This window comes from Puma concolor, chromosome D2 (genome assembly GCF_028749965.1).
Source record: "Puma concolor isolate L17-30 chromosome D2, mPumCon1.1.hap2, whole genome shotgun sequence".
In the NCBI taxonomy this organism is placed as follows: Eukaryota; Metazoa; Chordata; class Mammalia; order Carnivora; family Felidae; genus Puma; species Puma concolor.
The window spans coordinates 28,374,624-28,389,483 of NC_141677.1; the positions used below are offsets into that span (position 1 = coordinate 28,374,624).

The 14,860-nt window shown below is 38.3% G+C and overlaps 1 protein-coding gene and 1 pseudogene across 5 annotated transcripts in view; one reads left to right on the forward strand and one right to left on the reverse strand.

Annotated features, from left to right (window-relative positions):
* The window catches only part of CTNNA3 (catenin alpha 3), a 1,810,934-nt gene that overhangs the window by 296,607 nt on the left and 1,499,467 nt on the right, over nucleotides 1–14,860 (reverse strand). The gene's annotated exons all lie outside the window — the stretch shown is intronic.
* On the forward strand, nucleotides 6,087–6,438 carry LOC112854455 (small ribosomal subunit protein uS10 pseudogene; annotated as a pseudogene).

Below are 14,860 nucleotides of genomic sequence, written 5' to 3' on the forward strand. Positions count from 1 at the left end.
GAACAATATAATAAAGCTTAACTAAATCATAATATAATTGCCACTAAATAATAATAATTAAAATAAATAGCATTTATATAGTACTGTTTCCAAACTGCTTGGTTATATACATCCGTCTGTATTTATATCATCTATAGCAAACACATAAAAACCAAACCTCCCCAGCATGGCTTGAAAAAAATTGTTTAACCAAATCAATTTGGAAAATCATATGTAAGGAATTTAAAAAGGAGAGATGTATATAAAAGATGATAAAATACTAGAAAATACAGTTAGTGTACGTTGAAAAAAGTAATTTTCTTATGGCCTTCTGTTGTGTTTACATGTATTGTTTTGTTTAACTACATAATTAAATACCACTTCTTCCCTCACATACACTTCACACACTCAACATTCCCAAATAAGCACCAATGCTATAAAAATATGACAACTCTCCTCTCCCAGTAACCCGAGGAATCAATGCCCAAGGAATATAAGAGAGGGTGGCTTTGGTCTCCTGCACTTTAATATCCACCAGTGTCCCCACCAAGACCACCCTAAGGACATTCAGGGTAAAGCTGGTATGTTTTTTAAGCAAAGTATATTCTTAAAAGTTCTGCAACCCCAACCTCATCCTCTCAGGAGATGGCTGTACCTAAACTGCAGTTTAGAAGCTCTGTGTATGTCAATAAGTAAGATATTGTTGCAGTTAAAGTAATAACATAATTTCTGCTATGTCATTTATTTATTCATTCAATAAATAAGTAGAGAGCCTACTCTATCCCAGGCACTGTTCTAAGATTTGAGTATATGTACTTGGGAGAAAAAACAAACAATGACAACAACGAACACACACACACACACACACACACACACACACACACAAAACAGACAAGTCTTCTAGTTAAGAGAAAGACAAAAGATGTAATGAATGAGTAAACATTGGGCATTCTATAAGGAAAGAAATGCTATCAATTACAATGAGGTAAGAAGGATGAGTGCATGAAACAAGGGACAGTTGGAATTTTAACAGGGAGAATCAGGTACATGTCACTGATAAGGTACATCTGGAAAAGAGGTGGGGGGGGGAGGGACAGGTGCAGCCACACAATACATCTGGGGGAAACATATTCCATGCAAAGAAAACAGGTGCTTCCAAAGCCCTGAGGTGGAATCACACTTGGGGTGTTTGAGAAACAGTAAAATAGGTCAGTGTGGAGAAGTGGTGGAAGCCAAGGTAAAATGAAAGAAGCAATCAGAGGTTTTAGGTATCTTAGAAAGCAATATGTTTTAAAAGGCATGAAGAAAACAAGAGGCAGGGATAAGTCCTTTTTCCATAGTTCTTTATTTTGTGGCAATAAGTTAGGTTCTGCTTACAAATTGGGGCTCTGGGGGAGTAAATCATGTGGATTCAGGAAAACCTTAGCATGGGTTTCTCATACTTGGTTAAAATATGTGTGTGTCGTGGCAGATATCTATGCAGTTTCTATTTGATTTAGTAAACATTTCAGTCTATTCTCTAAGCAACTTTTATATGAAAGTAAGACAGAGAAAACAGAGAGACAGAAGTAAAACAGAAATACGTAGCCGCTACAATGCTTTTCTCTAACTTGGTGTTCTTTCCTGGCTCTCACAACTTAAAAACACAGTCAAAAGTATTACTTGATATATATTTGTAAGAAAATTCATCTAGCATATAATATCCGAGGTGTTTTATATTGATTCTAATCGGCCTTTTAAAGTAATGGCATTGTACAAACCAGATAGAATAAAATAAAAATAAATTTGGGAAAGGAAATTTAGGCACTGAAAACAAGTGTGCCATATATGGGTAGGAAAAGTTTAGGTATGCTGGGAAGTGTGATCTCAATATACAGCTGTTATGAGGGAAAAAATATCATAATCCTTTAGTAACTTTCTATAACTTAGTAAAGCAAACAAGGTAATAAAAGATCAGATTCAGAATCCCAGCTTACTTAAATAATCAAACTTCAATTAGGTCAAAGAGTCTTGCATTAACAATAAAAGAGCATAATTTTTGATCCTGATAAGAAAAAAAAAAACTCCAATTATTACATGATCTGTTAGACTTAACAATAAAAAAGAAATTCTTTAGAGGAAGGTCTATTTCAAAATTCCAGAGCAAATCCGCTGAATGGATATGAATATTTCTCCCAATTCATGCCTACAATGATGTTAATGTTATTTTCAGGTAGCCAGTAATTATACCTTTAGCTTAAAGAAATGTATAAATGGGTACATTGTTATTTTTGCAGAGATTTATATTTACATTATGTGTTATTTAAAACTGCACTAAATAAATTAACATAACACGGGTTTTTATAAATCAGGTGAGATATCAGTGTATTCTGCACAACATAAAACTATGCTAAGCAGATGGGGTCTAGAACAACAACAACAAAAAACCCAACATAACCGCATAAGGTTCACAAAAAAATTCACACGAGTTTATGGACATCAAATGTTGAAAATATGATCTCCTTGAAAATGACAAAATTATAACATCTCTCTAGGACCCAAGCTACTTTGTAAATATAGGAAGTCACGTTCTTGGGTGGGTTGCCCACACTGAAATATTCTCAGATTTTACATAGTAGAAAGAACACTTCCCATAAACAGAGAGCTCTCTGGGGGCATCTACAGGACTAAGTGGTAACTCTCAGGGAAGCAACGGTTCGGGAACTTCGGTCATGCTATACTATTAATGAATTGCCTGATTTATAACCAATGTAAATTTGGAGCTGGCTCCCTTCCCAGAATGCTTCCAAGCAGTAGCACAGCAGCAACAGTAACACTATCGACACAGAAAAAGACGGCAGTTTGAGGAATTAAAAAAAATTAAAGTTTTGGCCAAGGCATAAAGATATAGCGGATGTCGAGTTCCAAAGGAGGAGTTAGACCTCATGGGGAATATAAAAAGTGAAATAGTAAAAATGAATAATGTTACACTTCTACCTTCACCACACCAAAGTTCTAAAGGGCTCCAGAGAAGGGGACAGCAGACATGGGCAGCATCTGTGAAGGGATCCTTTAGGACACACGGTAAGTACCTCCTCGCCACCAAAAGGGAAGAACGAGAAGGTGAAACCCGAGTAACTGAGGGCTACAGCTCTCAATGCTGCACTGCTGCGAAGGTTTCTATTTAGTACGTGCGCAATTATAAAAGTTTAGCTCGGGGCGCCTGGGTGGCTCAGTTGGTTAAGCGTCCAACTTCGGCTCAGGTCATGATCTCACAGTTCCTGGTCTTGAGCCTCACGTCGGGCTCTGTGCTGACAGTTCAGAGCCTGGAGCCTGCTTCAGATTCTGTGTCTCCCTCTCTCTCTGCCCCTCCTCAGCTTACACTGTTTCTATCTCTCAAAAATGAATAGATATTAAAAAAAAATTAAGTTTAGCCTTATGTATTTATTTCAGGAGAATATCATTAAGACAAGAATGAGAAGAGCTGTCCTTGGTTGTACAAATTGCTCCATTCACACCTAGAAATGTATCATGTTCACAGTCCCTTTGCAAAATTTTCATTAAAATAGTTTTCCTTTAAGAATATTTTTTTCTTTTACTGGGTTTCTACTTATCACTTCATAGGGTATTTATTGCAAGGTTTGGTATCCTCATATTTGCAGATTAATATAGAAACTACATCCTCAATTATTGTAATTCCCCATATAGTATTTCAAATGTCTTTATTTGCTTTGGTACATCTGATGTAGCATTACAGATTTAAAAACTTAAAAAGCAAATAGCAATTTATTCATATATCACACTAGCTAAGATAAGTTAATAAGCTATATCGTCTATATGCCAGGGAAATTTTATAATATTATACTAGTCCTTAAAATAGATATAAAATATAATTTCATTATTATCTTACAATAGGGTATGAGCTAAACTGATGAGAAGAAATACTGAAACCATCTTGCAAACATCAATAGTATTAACCCACCTTGGCCCCTAAATCAGCTCTGGACTCACCCATCACAGACCATGAACTAATTTAAGACACCCAAACTTTTTAATTCAGAGCATTTCCAAGTGCCTACGGCTGTAAGACACATTTAAGGGAAAAGAAGTGACTAAATCCCCAATTCACAATAATAAGTTTAATATGTAAGAAGTGGCAGGCTACAGCTTTGCAAAGCATATTTTCTGCTTTGGCCCCTAGCCATATTTACCCAAATTTCTTGGGGGAAATTTTTTTTCTCTCTCTTAGAACTGCTTCATGAAAGCAGAATTCAAGAAATTACTGTAAGAGTCATTTAAAATGGGAAGTCAGCAGAAACCGGGGTTTTGCTTGATAGCAGCCAAAAACATTGTAAGGAGCATTGGAGGCTGTGTAATTTTGAAAGGACTGTGTTTCTATGCATTGTATTCAGTAGTCTACATGAGCAAAAATGATTAAAAAAAAAAAAAAAAGATTTAGCAGACTCTGTTGCCAGGGATGCTGGCAGCCTGCCAAACACACAGAGGTAGCAACTATTCTGCCTCCTTACCTGCCTTCAGAGTAGCATTACCCTCCCCTGCTAAATAAAAGAAGAGGTGTCCCTTGAAATCTGCGGCATGCAGTCGCACCTGCTTAACTTGTGCTTGCTTTTCCTTCATCAAAATATTTGAGTATCTGCTAGCAGGAAGTTCAATCTTTACCTGGCATATAAACTGTAGAAGATCGCGTGTTAATTTTTGACATGACAATAAAGACATAAAATCTTAGTTAAGTGTACTTCGTTATATTGTTTGTGACAGTAAATTGGAGTAGTTGCATTACATTTCTTTTTACTGGGTTTACATATACACGTACACACATTTATACACATATGAAGAGAGAGAGAGATGGGGGTGGGGTGCTGCCTGGAGAGTTCAAGAAAATGTATTCTTTGTTGTTCTAGGAAGTAAGGGTTGTTTGCTGTCTCTTACTGTCCCTTGCAATACAGCTGTTTGCCTAGGATAGTTTCTCATTTTCTATGGTATTATTTATCATTTAGGTATTTCAGGAAAGAGAGAGAGAATAGATATTGTCCAATTAGTGGATTTTCTGAACATAAAATGAGGAAAGAAGAGAAAGAAAATAATGCTTCCTTCTGATTTTGTAATGGAACATATTAACCTTGATTCGTTGGACGAGAAGTCTATTTGTTGGAGGAACTGAGCAACCTCCTAGGAAAGAACTCATTCTATGTGAAATAGAAGTGATGTGCATCGTCTCTCCCAAAATGCAGGTTGGTTGCCTGAGGGTAGAGGATATTCTCAGTATAGTGTGATGATTTCCCTCGAAGAAGCCCCCAACTCGATTCCCTCATGAGTGAATCTTAGAAAAAAAAGCACACTTTCTGTTGTGGAGTATAAAGCAATTCTTGAAAAGAACAAAATGGAAGAAAGATCTCTTTACAATTTGGCTTCAGTACCCAGTGGAATCTGATGTGCACAGAGTAATGGGCAAGATTGACAGGGGAGAAGGAACCCATGGAAAGTAAAAGTGATACAGCTTAAGACACTGGATGGCCACCATCATGAGATGGTACAGAAAACAGAATGTCCATGAACAAATCTGAAGGGAAACAGTAGCAGAGGAAGATATAGGTGCTGGCATATTGAGTTGCTGTTTATTCAATGTTTGAGTCAACATAAGCAATGTGCTATGCCCTTTAGAAACATTATCTCATTTCATCCCCATAGTAAGTCTTTAAACTAGATATTATAATCCCCATTTTGCAAATAAGGCAAATGGTTATTTAAGAGCAGATGTTTTAAGAAAAGTACCCACTTACGGGTATCATCATCCTTTCACACTCAATGACTCCATCTCTAGAGGCTCTGGAAATGGAAATGTTGGATTGTAAATCAATATTAGAGGAGCAGAAGCAGAAAGTAATGCCATTAATAAGAATTTATAAATAGAACAATATATGGCAACAGTTTATACACACTCCTAAAATGGTGGCAGAAAGATATCATTAGCTATAAATTATTTGAGTTCTCTTTGAGGAAGAGATGGTCACAGCTACAGCAGAGTTCCTGATGCCTGACTTCTGCTACTGACTTCCTGTGTTCACTCCTGTAGAGGAACAGGTGGGTCAGGAAGCCATACTGCAGCCATGGCTTTTAAATATATAGGAAGGACACCTATGAAAACAGAGATTCACTGAATTAGAATTACTCTAACCAACCAAAACATAAAATCTTGGTAGGAAGTACATGCCAGCTTGGTCAGAGGCACAAAGGAAAAGAATCTCAAAGGGAAAGGACCAGTTCAGATGCCCACCAAGATTCTTGAGAATCACTACAAGAAAAATTCCTCATGGTGAAGGTTCTAAGACGTGGGATCATTTTCAGGTGAGGATCCACAAGCTCATTGATTTGCACAGTCCTTCTGAGATAGGCAAGCAGATTATTTCCATCAGTACTGAGCCAGGAGTCAAGGTTGAAGTTACCATTGCTGATGCTTAAATCAATCTTTTTAATAAATTGATTATCAGTTGCTAAGAAAAATAAATTATTTGAGATGAAAATACATGCTAAGGTCTAAGAGAAAACATACAGAAGTTATTAACAGTATCAAATAAGGCCACTGAAAGATGAATAACATAAGATCTGGGACAAATAGTTTAAGTAAGTATTAAAGGCTTATGTCATGGCTATATCCAAGAAGAATCAATGTTTCAAGAATGCCACCCCCTGGTAAGAATAACACAAGCTGTCAGTTACCCATTGACGATTAAATTCTGGGAGGACTTCATTCTCTGCCTCCGCTTCTCCCACACTATCTATCTCCTCACCCCTTTTGTGACCAGATTTGAAAATTATGAAGCAAAGACAGGAAAAATCTTAAGACTCATGTGCTTTTACTTTCAGTTGTTTTCTTTCCAGCCTCACCTTAAAATTTTTGTCACCACAAATTATCCCAACCAATTAACCAGAATTTTTTGTAATCTTTTTTTTAAATGTTTAGTTATTTTTGAGAGAGACAGAGACAGAATGCGAGTGGGTTAGGGACAGAGAGAGAGGGAGACACAGAAGCTGAAGCAGGCTCCGGGCTCTGAACTGTCAGCACAGAGCCCGACGTGGGGCTTGAACTCACAAGCTGTGAGATCATGACCTGAGCCGAAGTCAGATGCCCAACTGACTGAGCCACCCAGGAGCCCACAGAATTTTGTAAACTAATAAAAAATAGTTAAGTAATCTATCCACAGTTGGTAGCTAACAGAGCTGGGATTTGAACACTGTCCGATTTGAAGGGCCATGTATTATTTTTTAAACGTTTATTTTGAAATAATTATATATTTACAGAAAGTTGCAAGATTGCACAGAGGGATCCCATGCACTCTTTACCCCTCAATGGTTACATTGTACACAACTACAGTATAGTATCAGTACTATGCAATTGCCATTGGTGTAAAGTGTGTATATACTTTCATGTAATCTTATTGCGTGTGTAGATTCATGTAACCACCACCACAACCAAGATATAGAACTATTCCATACCACAGAGATTTCCCTCAGACTATCCTTTTATAGTCACACCTATCCTTCCCCATTATCTCTGTTTAAATCCTGGCAACCATTAATCTGTTCTCCATTCTATATTTTTATTTCAAGAAATCTGTATAAGTGGAATCATACAGTATGTAACCTTTTGAGAATGACATTCTTTTCCACTCAGTATAATGCCCTGAGGTTCGTTCAAGTTGTTGAACATATCAGTAGTCTGTTTCTTTTTATTGCCAAGTAGTGTCCCATGGTATGAGTACACCACAGTTTGTGTTAACTCTTCACATGAATATTTTGATTGTTTCCATTATTTGACTATTATAAAAAGCTGCTATGAACAATTATGTATATATTTTTGTGTAGACTTAAATTTTCATTTCTCTGAAATAAACTCCCAGAATGTAATTGCTGGATCATAAGGTAAGTATATATTTAGCTTTTCTTTTTAAGAAATTGCCAATTTTTTTTTCCAGAATAGGGAGCCTTGTTTTAACTACTCTATTTTAGTGCTTCCTAAGTTTGAACAAACCACATCCATAGTATCTGTGGTAGCCAGCTTCTGATATGGTCCCCAATAACCCCTGCCTCCTCCTGGAATCCACAACCTTGTGTAACCTCCCTCCATGTTTTACTAAGATTGGAATGTGTGGCTGATAGATTATGACAGAAGTGATGGTATATACCTCCAAGATTTGGTTTTTCTCTTTACCTTTCCTCTTTCCCTCTCTCTCTCTCTCTCTCTCTCTCTCTCTGTCTCTCTCTCTTTCCCCCTGTCTCTCTCTCCTCTCTGTCTCTCTTTCATCATTTGTTCTAGAGGAAGCCATGTTGTGATAAGCTCTATGAGAGAAGCCCAGTGGTGAGGAACTGAAGCCTCCTGCCAAAACCACATAGGAGAGCTTAGAAATGAACTCTTCAGCCCCAGTTACGTCTTTCAGAACTGTAATGCTGCCCAATACTTTGACTGCAACCTTATGAGACACTTAACCAAACTCAACCAGCTAAGTCACTCCAAGATTCCTAATACACACACACACACACACACACACGCATGCACGCACACACACAGTGAGATAATAAATACTGTTCTAAAAAGCAAAGTTTTGTGTGCTTCATTATGCCACCATAAGTAGCAAATAAATATTTTGATATAAGAAGTCTAATCCTACCTATAATGATAAAAACTTAAAATATGAGATTGCTTTTGAAACTAGGTAATGAATGGAGCTAAATAAACTGCAGGGATTTTGAGAAAAGTGCTAGGGAGGTCTTAAAGTGCCTTAAATACACTGTTTTTAGAACTGACTTGTGTAAAAGCTGGAAGAGAGGACTTAAAAGAAGTATGGAAAAAATCTTACTAAAAATTGGCAGAAAGATTCCTCATTAAGTAGTGACAGAAAGCATATCCAGTTACCCGCAGAAATGTGGAAGGTAAAAAAACATATATATTTATAGCAATAAACTGGTTGAGCTAGTTGTGGAGATTTCCGACTACTATGTTGAAAGTGTCTCCTAGTTTCTTCTTACTCTTTAGACAAAAGTGCAATAAGGAAATGATGCACTGAAAAGGGTGGGATAGGGATGTTAGATAAAATCTTATAATCTAAACAAGTCTTAATTTTAAGATTCCCACCTCTGTTAGAAGTAAACAATGGTGATATTAAGAAACGAATTCTAAGAAAAGATCATATTCAAGGAACCCTGAGGAAAGCCTATATAAAGCTGAAGGGAAAGCGTGCCTTTGAGACCTCAGAATGATCAAAGGTTATGCCTCTGAAGAGAGGTTCTTTCTAAAAGTCTGTCTCTCAACCAAACAACAGTGATTTTAGAAGGGTGGGGTGTGGGGAGCTGGGGAGACTTCATTGTTTCAGCAGAATACCAACGTAAAGAAAGGCTTTTCTCCAAGGTACTTTTGGGAGTGGCTTTGTCTAATGACGTATCCCTCAGGAGGTGAATAGGATAACTATAATTTCCTTTGAAAGAAATGATAGTGGCACATGGAACATTCTCCAAGATAGATCATATACTGGGTCACAAAACAGCCCTTCATAAGTTTACAAGAATTGAAATCATACCATGCATACTTTCAGACCACAATGCTATGAAGCTTGAAATCAACCACAGAAAAAAGTCTGGAAAACCTCCAAAAGCATGGAGGTTAAAGAACACCCTACTAACGAATGAGTGGGTCAACCAGGCAATTAGAAAAGAAATTAAAAAATATATGGAAACAAACGAAAATGAAAATACAACAATCCAAACGCTTTGGGACGCAGCGAAGGCAGTCCTGAGAGGAAAATACATTGCAATCCAGGCCTATCTCAAGAAACAAGAAAAATCCCAAATACAAAATCTAACAGCACACCTAAGGAAATAGAAGCAGAACAGCAAAGGCAGCCTAAACCCAGCAGAAGAAGAGAAATAATAAAGATCAGAGCAGAAATAAACAATATAGAATCTTAAAAAACTTTAGAGCAGATCAACGAAACCAAGAGTTGGTTTTTTGAAAAAATAAACAAAATTGACAAACCTCTAGCCAGGCTTCTCAAAAAGAAAAGGGAGATGACCCAAATAGATAAAATCATGAATGAAAATGGAATTATTACAACCAATCCCTCAGAGATACAAACAATTATCAGGGAATACTATGAAAAATTATATGCCAACCAATTGGACAACCTGGAAGAAATGGACAAATTCCTGAACACCCACACTCTTCCAAAACTCAATCAGGAGGAAATAGAAAGCTTGAACAGACCCATCACCAGCGAAGAAATTGAATCGGTTATCAAAAATCTCCCAACAAATAAGAGTCCAGGACCAGATGGCTTCCCAGGGGAGTTCTACCAGACGTTTAAAGCAGAGATAATACCTATCCTTCTCAAGCTATTCCAAGAAATAGAAAGGGAAGGAAAACTTCCAGACTCATTCTATGAAGCCAGTATTACTTTGATTCCTAAACCAGACAGAGACCCAGTAAACAAAGAGAACTACAGGCCAATATCCCTGATGAATATGGATGCAAAAATTCTCAATAAGATACTAGCAAATCGAATTCAACGGCATATAAAAAGAATTATTCACCATGATCAAGTGGGATTCATTCCTGGGATGCAGGGCTGGTTCAACATTCGCAAATCAATCCACGTGATACATCACATTAACAAAAAAAAAGAGAAAAACCATATGATCCTGTCAATCGATGCAGAAAAGGCCTTTGACAAAATCCAGCACCCTTTCTTAATAAAAACCCTTGAGAAAGTCGGGATAGAAGGAACATACTTAAAGATCATAAAAGCCATTTATGAAAAGCCCACAGCTAACATCATCCTCAACGGGGAAAAACTGAGAGCTTTTTCCCTGAGATCAGGAACACGACAGGGATGCCCACTCTCACCGCTATTGTTTAACATAGTGCTGTAAGTTCTACCATCAGCAATCAGACAGCAAAAGGAAATCAAAGGCATCAAAATTGGCAAAGATGAAGTCAAGCTTTCGCTCTTTGCAGATGACATGATATTATACATGGAAAATCCGATAGACTCCACCAAAAGTCTGCTAGAACTGATACATGAATTTAGCAAAGTTGCAGGATACAAAATCAATGTACAGAAATCAGTTGCATTCTTATACACTAACAATGAAGCAACAGAAAGACAAATAAAGAAACTGATCCCATTCACAATTGCACCAAGAAGCATAAAATACCTAGGAATAAATCTAACCAAAGATGTAAAGGATCTGTATGCTGAAAACTATAGAAAGCTTATGAAGGTAATTGAAGAAGATTTAAAGAAATGGAAAGACATTCCCTGCTCATGGATTGGAAGAATAAATATTGTCAAAATGTCAATACTACCCAAAGCTATCTACGCATTCAATGCAATCCCAATCAAAATTGCACCAGCATTCTTCTCGAAACTAGAACAAGCAATCCTAAAATTCATATGGAACCACAAAAGGCCCCGAATAGCCAAAGTAATTTTGAAGAAGAAGACCAAAGCAGGAGGCATCACAATCCCAGACTTTAGCCTCTACTACAAAGCTGTCATCATCAAGACAGCATGGTATTGGCACAAAAACAAACACATAGACCAATGGAATAGAATAGAAACCCCAGAACTAGACCCACAAACGTATGGCCAACTCATCTTTGACAAAGCAGGAAAGAACATCCAATGGAAAAAATACAGTCTCTTTAACAAATGGTGCTGGGAGAACTGGACAGCAACATGCAGAAGGTTGAAACTAGACCACTTTCTCACACCATTCACAAAAATCAACTCAAAATGGATAAAGGACCTGAATGTGAGACAGGAAACCATCAAAACCTTAGAGGAGAAAGCAGGAAAAGACCTCTCTGACCTCAGCCGTAGCAATCTCTTACTCGACACATCCCCAAAGGCAAGGGAATTAAAAGCAAAAGTGAATTCCTGGGACCTTATGAAGATAAAAAGCTTCTGCACAGCAAAGGAAACAACCAACAAAACTAAAAGGCAACCAACGGAATGGGAAAAGATATTTGCCAATGACATATCGGACAAAGGGCTAGTATCCAAAATCTATAAAGAGCTCACCAAACTCCACACCCGAAAAGCAAATAACCCAGTGAAGAAATGGGCAGAAAACATGAATAGACACTTCTCTAAAGAAGACATCCGGATGGCCAACAGGCACATGAAAAGATGTTCAGCGTCGCTCCTTATCAGGGAAATACAAATCAAAACCACACTCAGGTATCACCTCACGCCAGTCAGAGTGGCCAAAATGAACAAATCAGGAGACTATAGATGCTGGAGAGGATGTGGAGAAACGGGAACCCTCTTGCACTGTTGGTGGGAATGCAAATTGGTGCAGCCGCTCTGGAAAGCAGTGTGGAGGTTCCTCAGAAAATTAAAAATAGGGGCGCCTGGGTGGCGCAGTCGGTTAAGCGTCCGACTTCAGCCAGGTCACGATCTCGCGGTCCGTGAGTTCGAGCCCCGCGTCAGGCTCTGGGCTGATGGCTCGGAGCCTGGAGCCTGTTTCCTATTCTGTGTCTCCCTCTCTCTCTGCCCCTCCCCCGTTCATGCTCTGTCTCTCTCTGTCCCAAAAATAAATAAAAAACGTTGAAAAAAAAAAATTTTTTAAAAAATAAAAAAAAAGAAAATTAAAAATAGACCTACCCTATGACCCAGCAATAGCACTGCTAGGAATTTATCCAAGGGACACAGGAGTACTGATGCATAGGGGCACTTGTACCCCAATGTTCATAGCAGCACTCTCAACAATAGCCAAATTATGGAAAGAGCCTAAATGTCCATCAACTGATGAATGGATAAAGAAATTGTGGTTTATATACACAATGGAATACTACGTGGCAATGAGAAAAAATGAAATATGGCCTTTTGTAGCAACGTGGATGGAACTGGAGAGTGTGATGCTAAGTGAAATAAGCCATACAGAGAAAGACAGATACCATATGGTTTCACTCTTATGTGGATCCTGAGAAACTTAACAGGAACCCATGGGGGAGGGGAAGGAAAAAAAAAAAAAAAAAGAGGTTAGAGTGGGAGAGAGCCAAAGCATAAGAGACTGTTGAGAACTGAGAACAAACTAAGGGTTGATGGGGGGTGGGAGGGAGGAGAGGGTGGGTGATGGGTATTGAGGAGGGCACCTTTTGGGATGAGCACTGGGTGTGTATGGAAACCAATTTGACAATAAATTTCATATATAAATAAAAAAAAAAGAGAAAGAAATGATAGTGGCAGAAACACTGTCAGCTTAGAATGTAAGGAACAAAAACAATGGAAATAAAAAGAGACCTTGAAGGAGAAATCAGAGTGCTCAGAAGACTACATATCTGGGGGCGCCTGGGTGGCTCAGTCGGTTAAGCATCCGACTTCGGCCCAGGTCATGATCTCACAGTTTGTGAGTTCGAGCCCCGCATCGGGCTCTGTGCTGATAGCTCGGAGCCTGGAGCCTGCTTCGGAGTCTGTGTCTCCCTCTCTCTCTCTGCCCCTCCCCAGCTCATGCTCACTCTCTGTCCCTGTTAAAAATAAATAAACAAAAAAAAATTAAAAAAAAAAAAAGAAGACTACATATCTGTAAATATGCTCTTTCATGAGGATAAAGTATAACTCAAGGTAGAACCAAAATGGAGACATGGTCAATGTAGGAAAAACTCCTTGGCAGGAATAGGACAGAGTCCTAATCAATAAATTTCCAATGTTTTCTGGCTGGATTTAAAAACTTCTAGGTACCAAAAACTCCTGTGTATCTTCTATTTTTCCCCTTTCATATTAGAAATATCTATGGTGAGGGGCATCTGGGTGGCTCAGTCAGTTAAGCATCCAACTTTGGCTCAGGTCGTGATCTTGCAGTTTTTGAGTTCAAGCCCCACATCGGGCTCTGTGCTGACAGCTCAGAGCCTGGAGCCTGCTTCAGATTCTGTGTCTCCCTCTCTCTCTGCCCCACCCCCGCTTGCACTCTGTCTCTCTCGGTCTCTCAAAAATGAATAAACAAAAAAAAAATGAAGAAATATCTATGGTGATTATCCTATGCCTGCCTCACCTTTGTATGTTCAGTATGTGAACACAGATAACTTATTTCTTTAGTTTACAAGCCTACAAATGAAGATGAACAGTCCTGGAGAGACTGTACCTATAGAACTATACCCAAGGAAACTTATCCATACCTGGACCTGATTCATACAATGAGATTCTAGATTATGTGCTGATGCTGTAATAAGATGGGCTTTTGGGGCTTTGGGAAAGGGTGATTATTCTTTGAATGTTCCAGGGGTATGAATCATTGGGGATCATAGGGCAAGCTGGAAATCAGCCTACATGGTGGCCTCCAATGATCCTCAAATTTTGGTATTCACACTCTTTCAATGTTCCCTCCCATGCTGTATCAGGATTGGTCTATGTGACCAATGTGATATGGCCAAAATTAATAGTATGGTAACCCTGATATTATGTTATACAGAACAGTGGCTTTTCTTTCCTTCTCTGCCTCTCTTTCTCATCACTTGCTGTGGGAAAAGACATGTTGTGAGTAACCCACGTAGTGAAGGAGTTATCCTCCTGTCAACAGCAACATGAATAATCTTAGAACCATATTCCTGAGTCCCAGTAAAGTCTTCATATACTCTTAACTGCGGCCAACACATTGACTGAGACCCAGTGAGAAAACCTAAACCAAAACTATCCAGATAAGTCATTGCAGGATTCCCAAATCACAGAAACTCTGAGATAATAAATGTACTTCTAAGGCACTAAGATCAATTGTTATGCAGCAATAGACAACTACAATATGTAGTTGCGAATACAACTTAAGCATAAAGATATCCATGAATATAGAAACATGGATGAGATTTACCAGATGCAAAAAGCAGTTGGAAAAT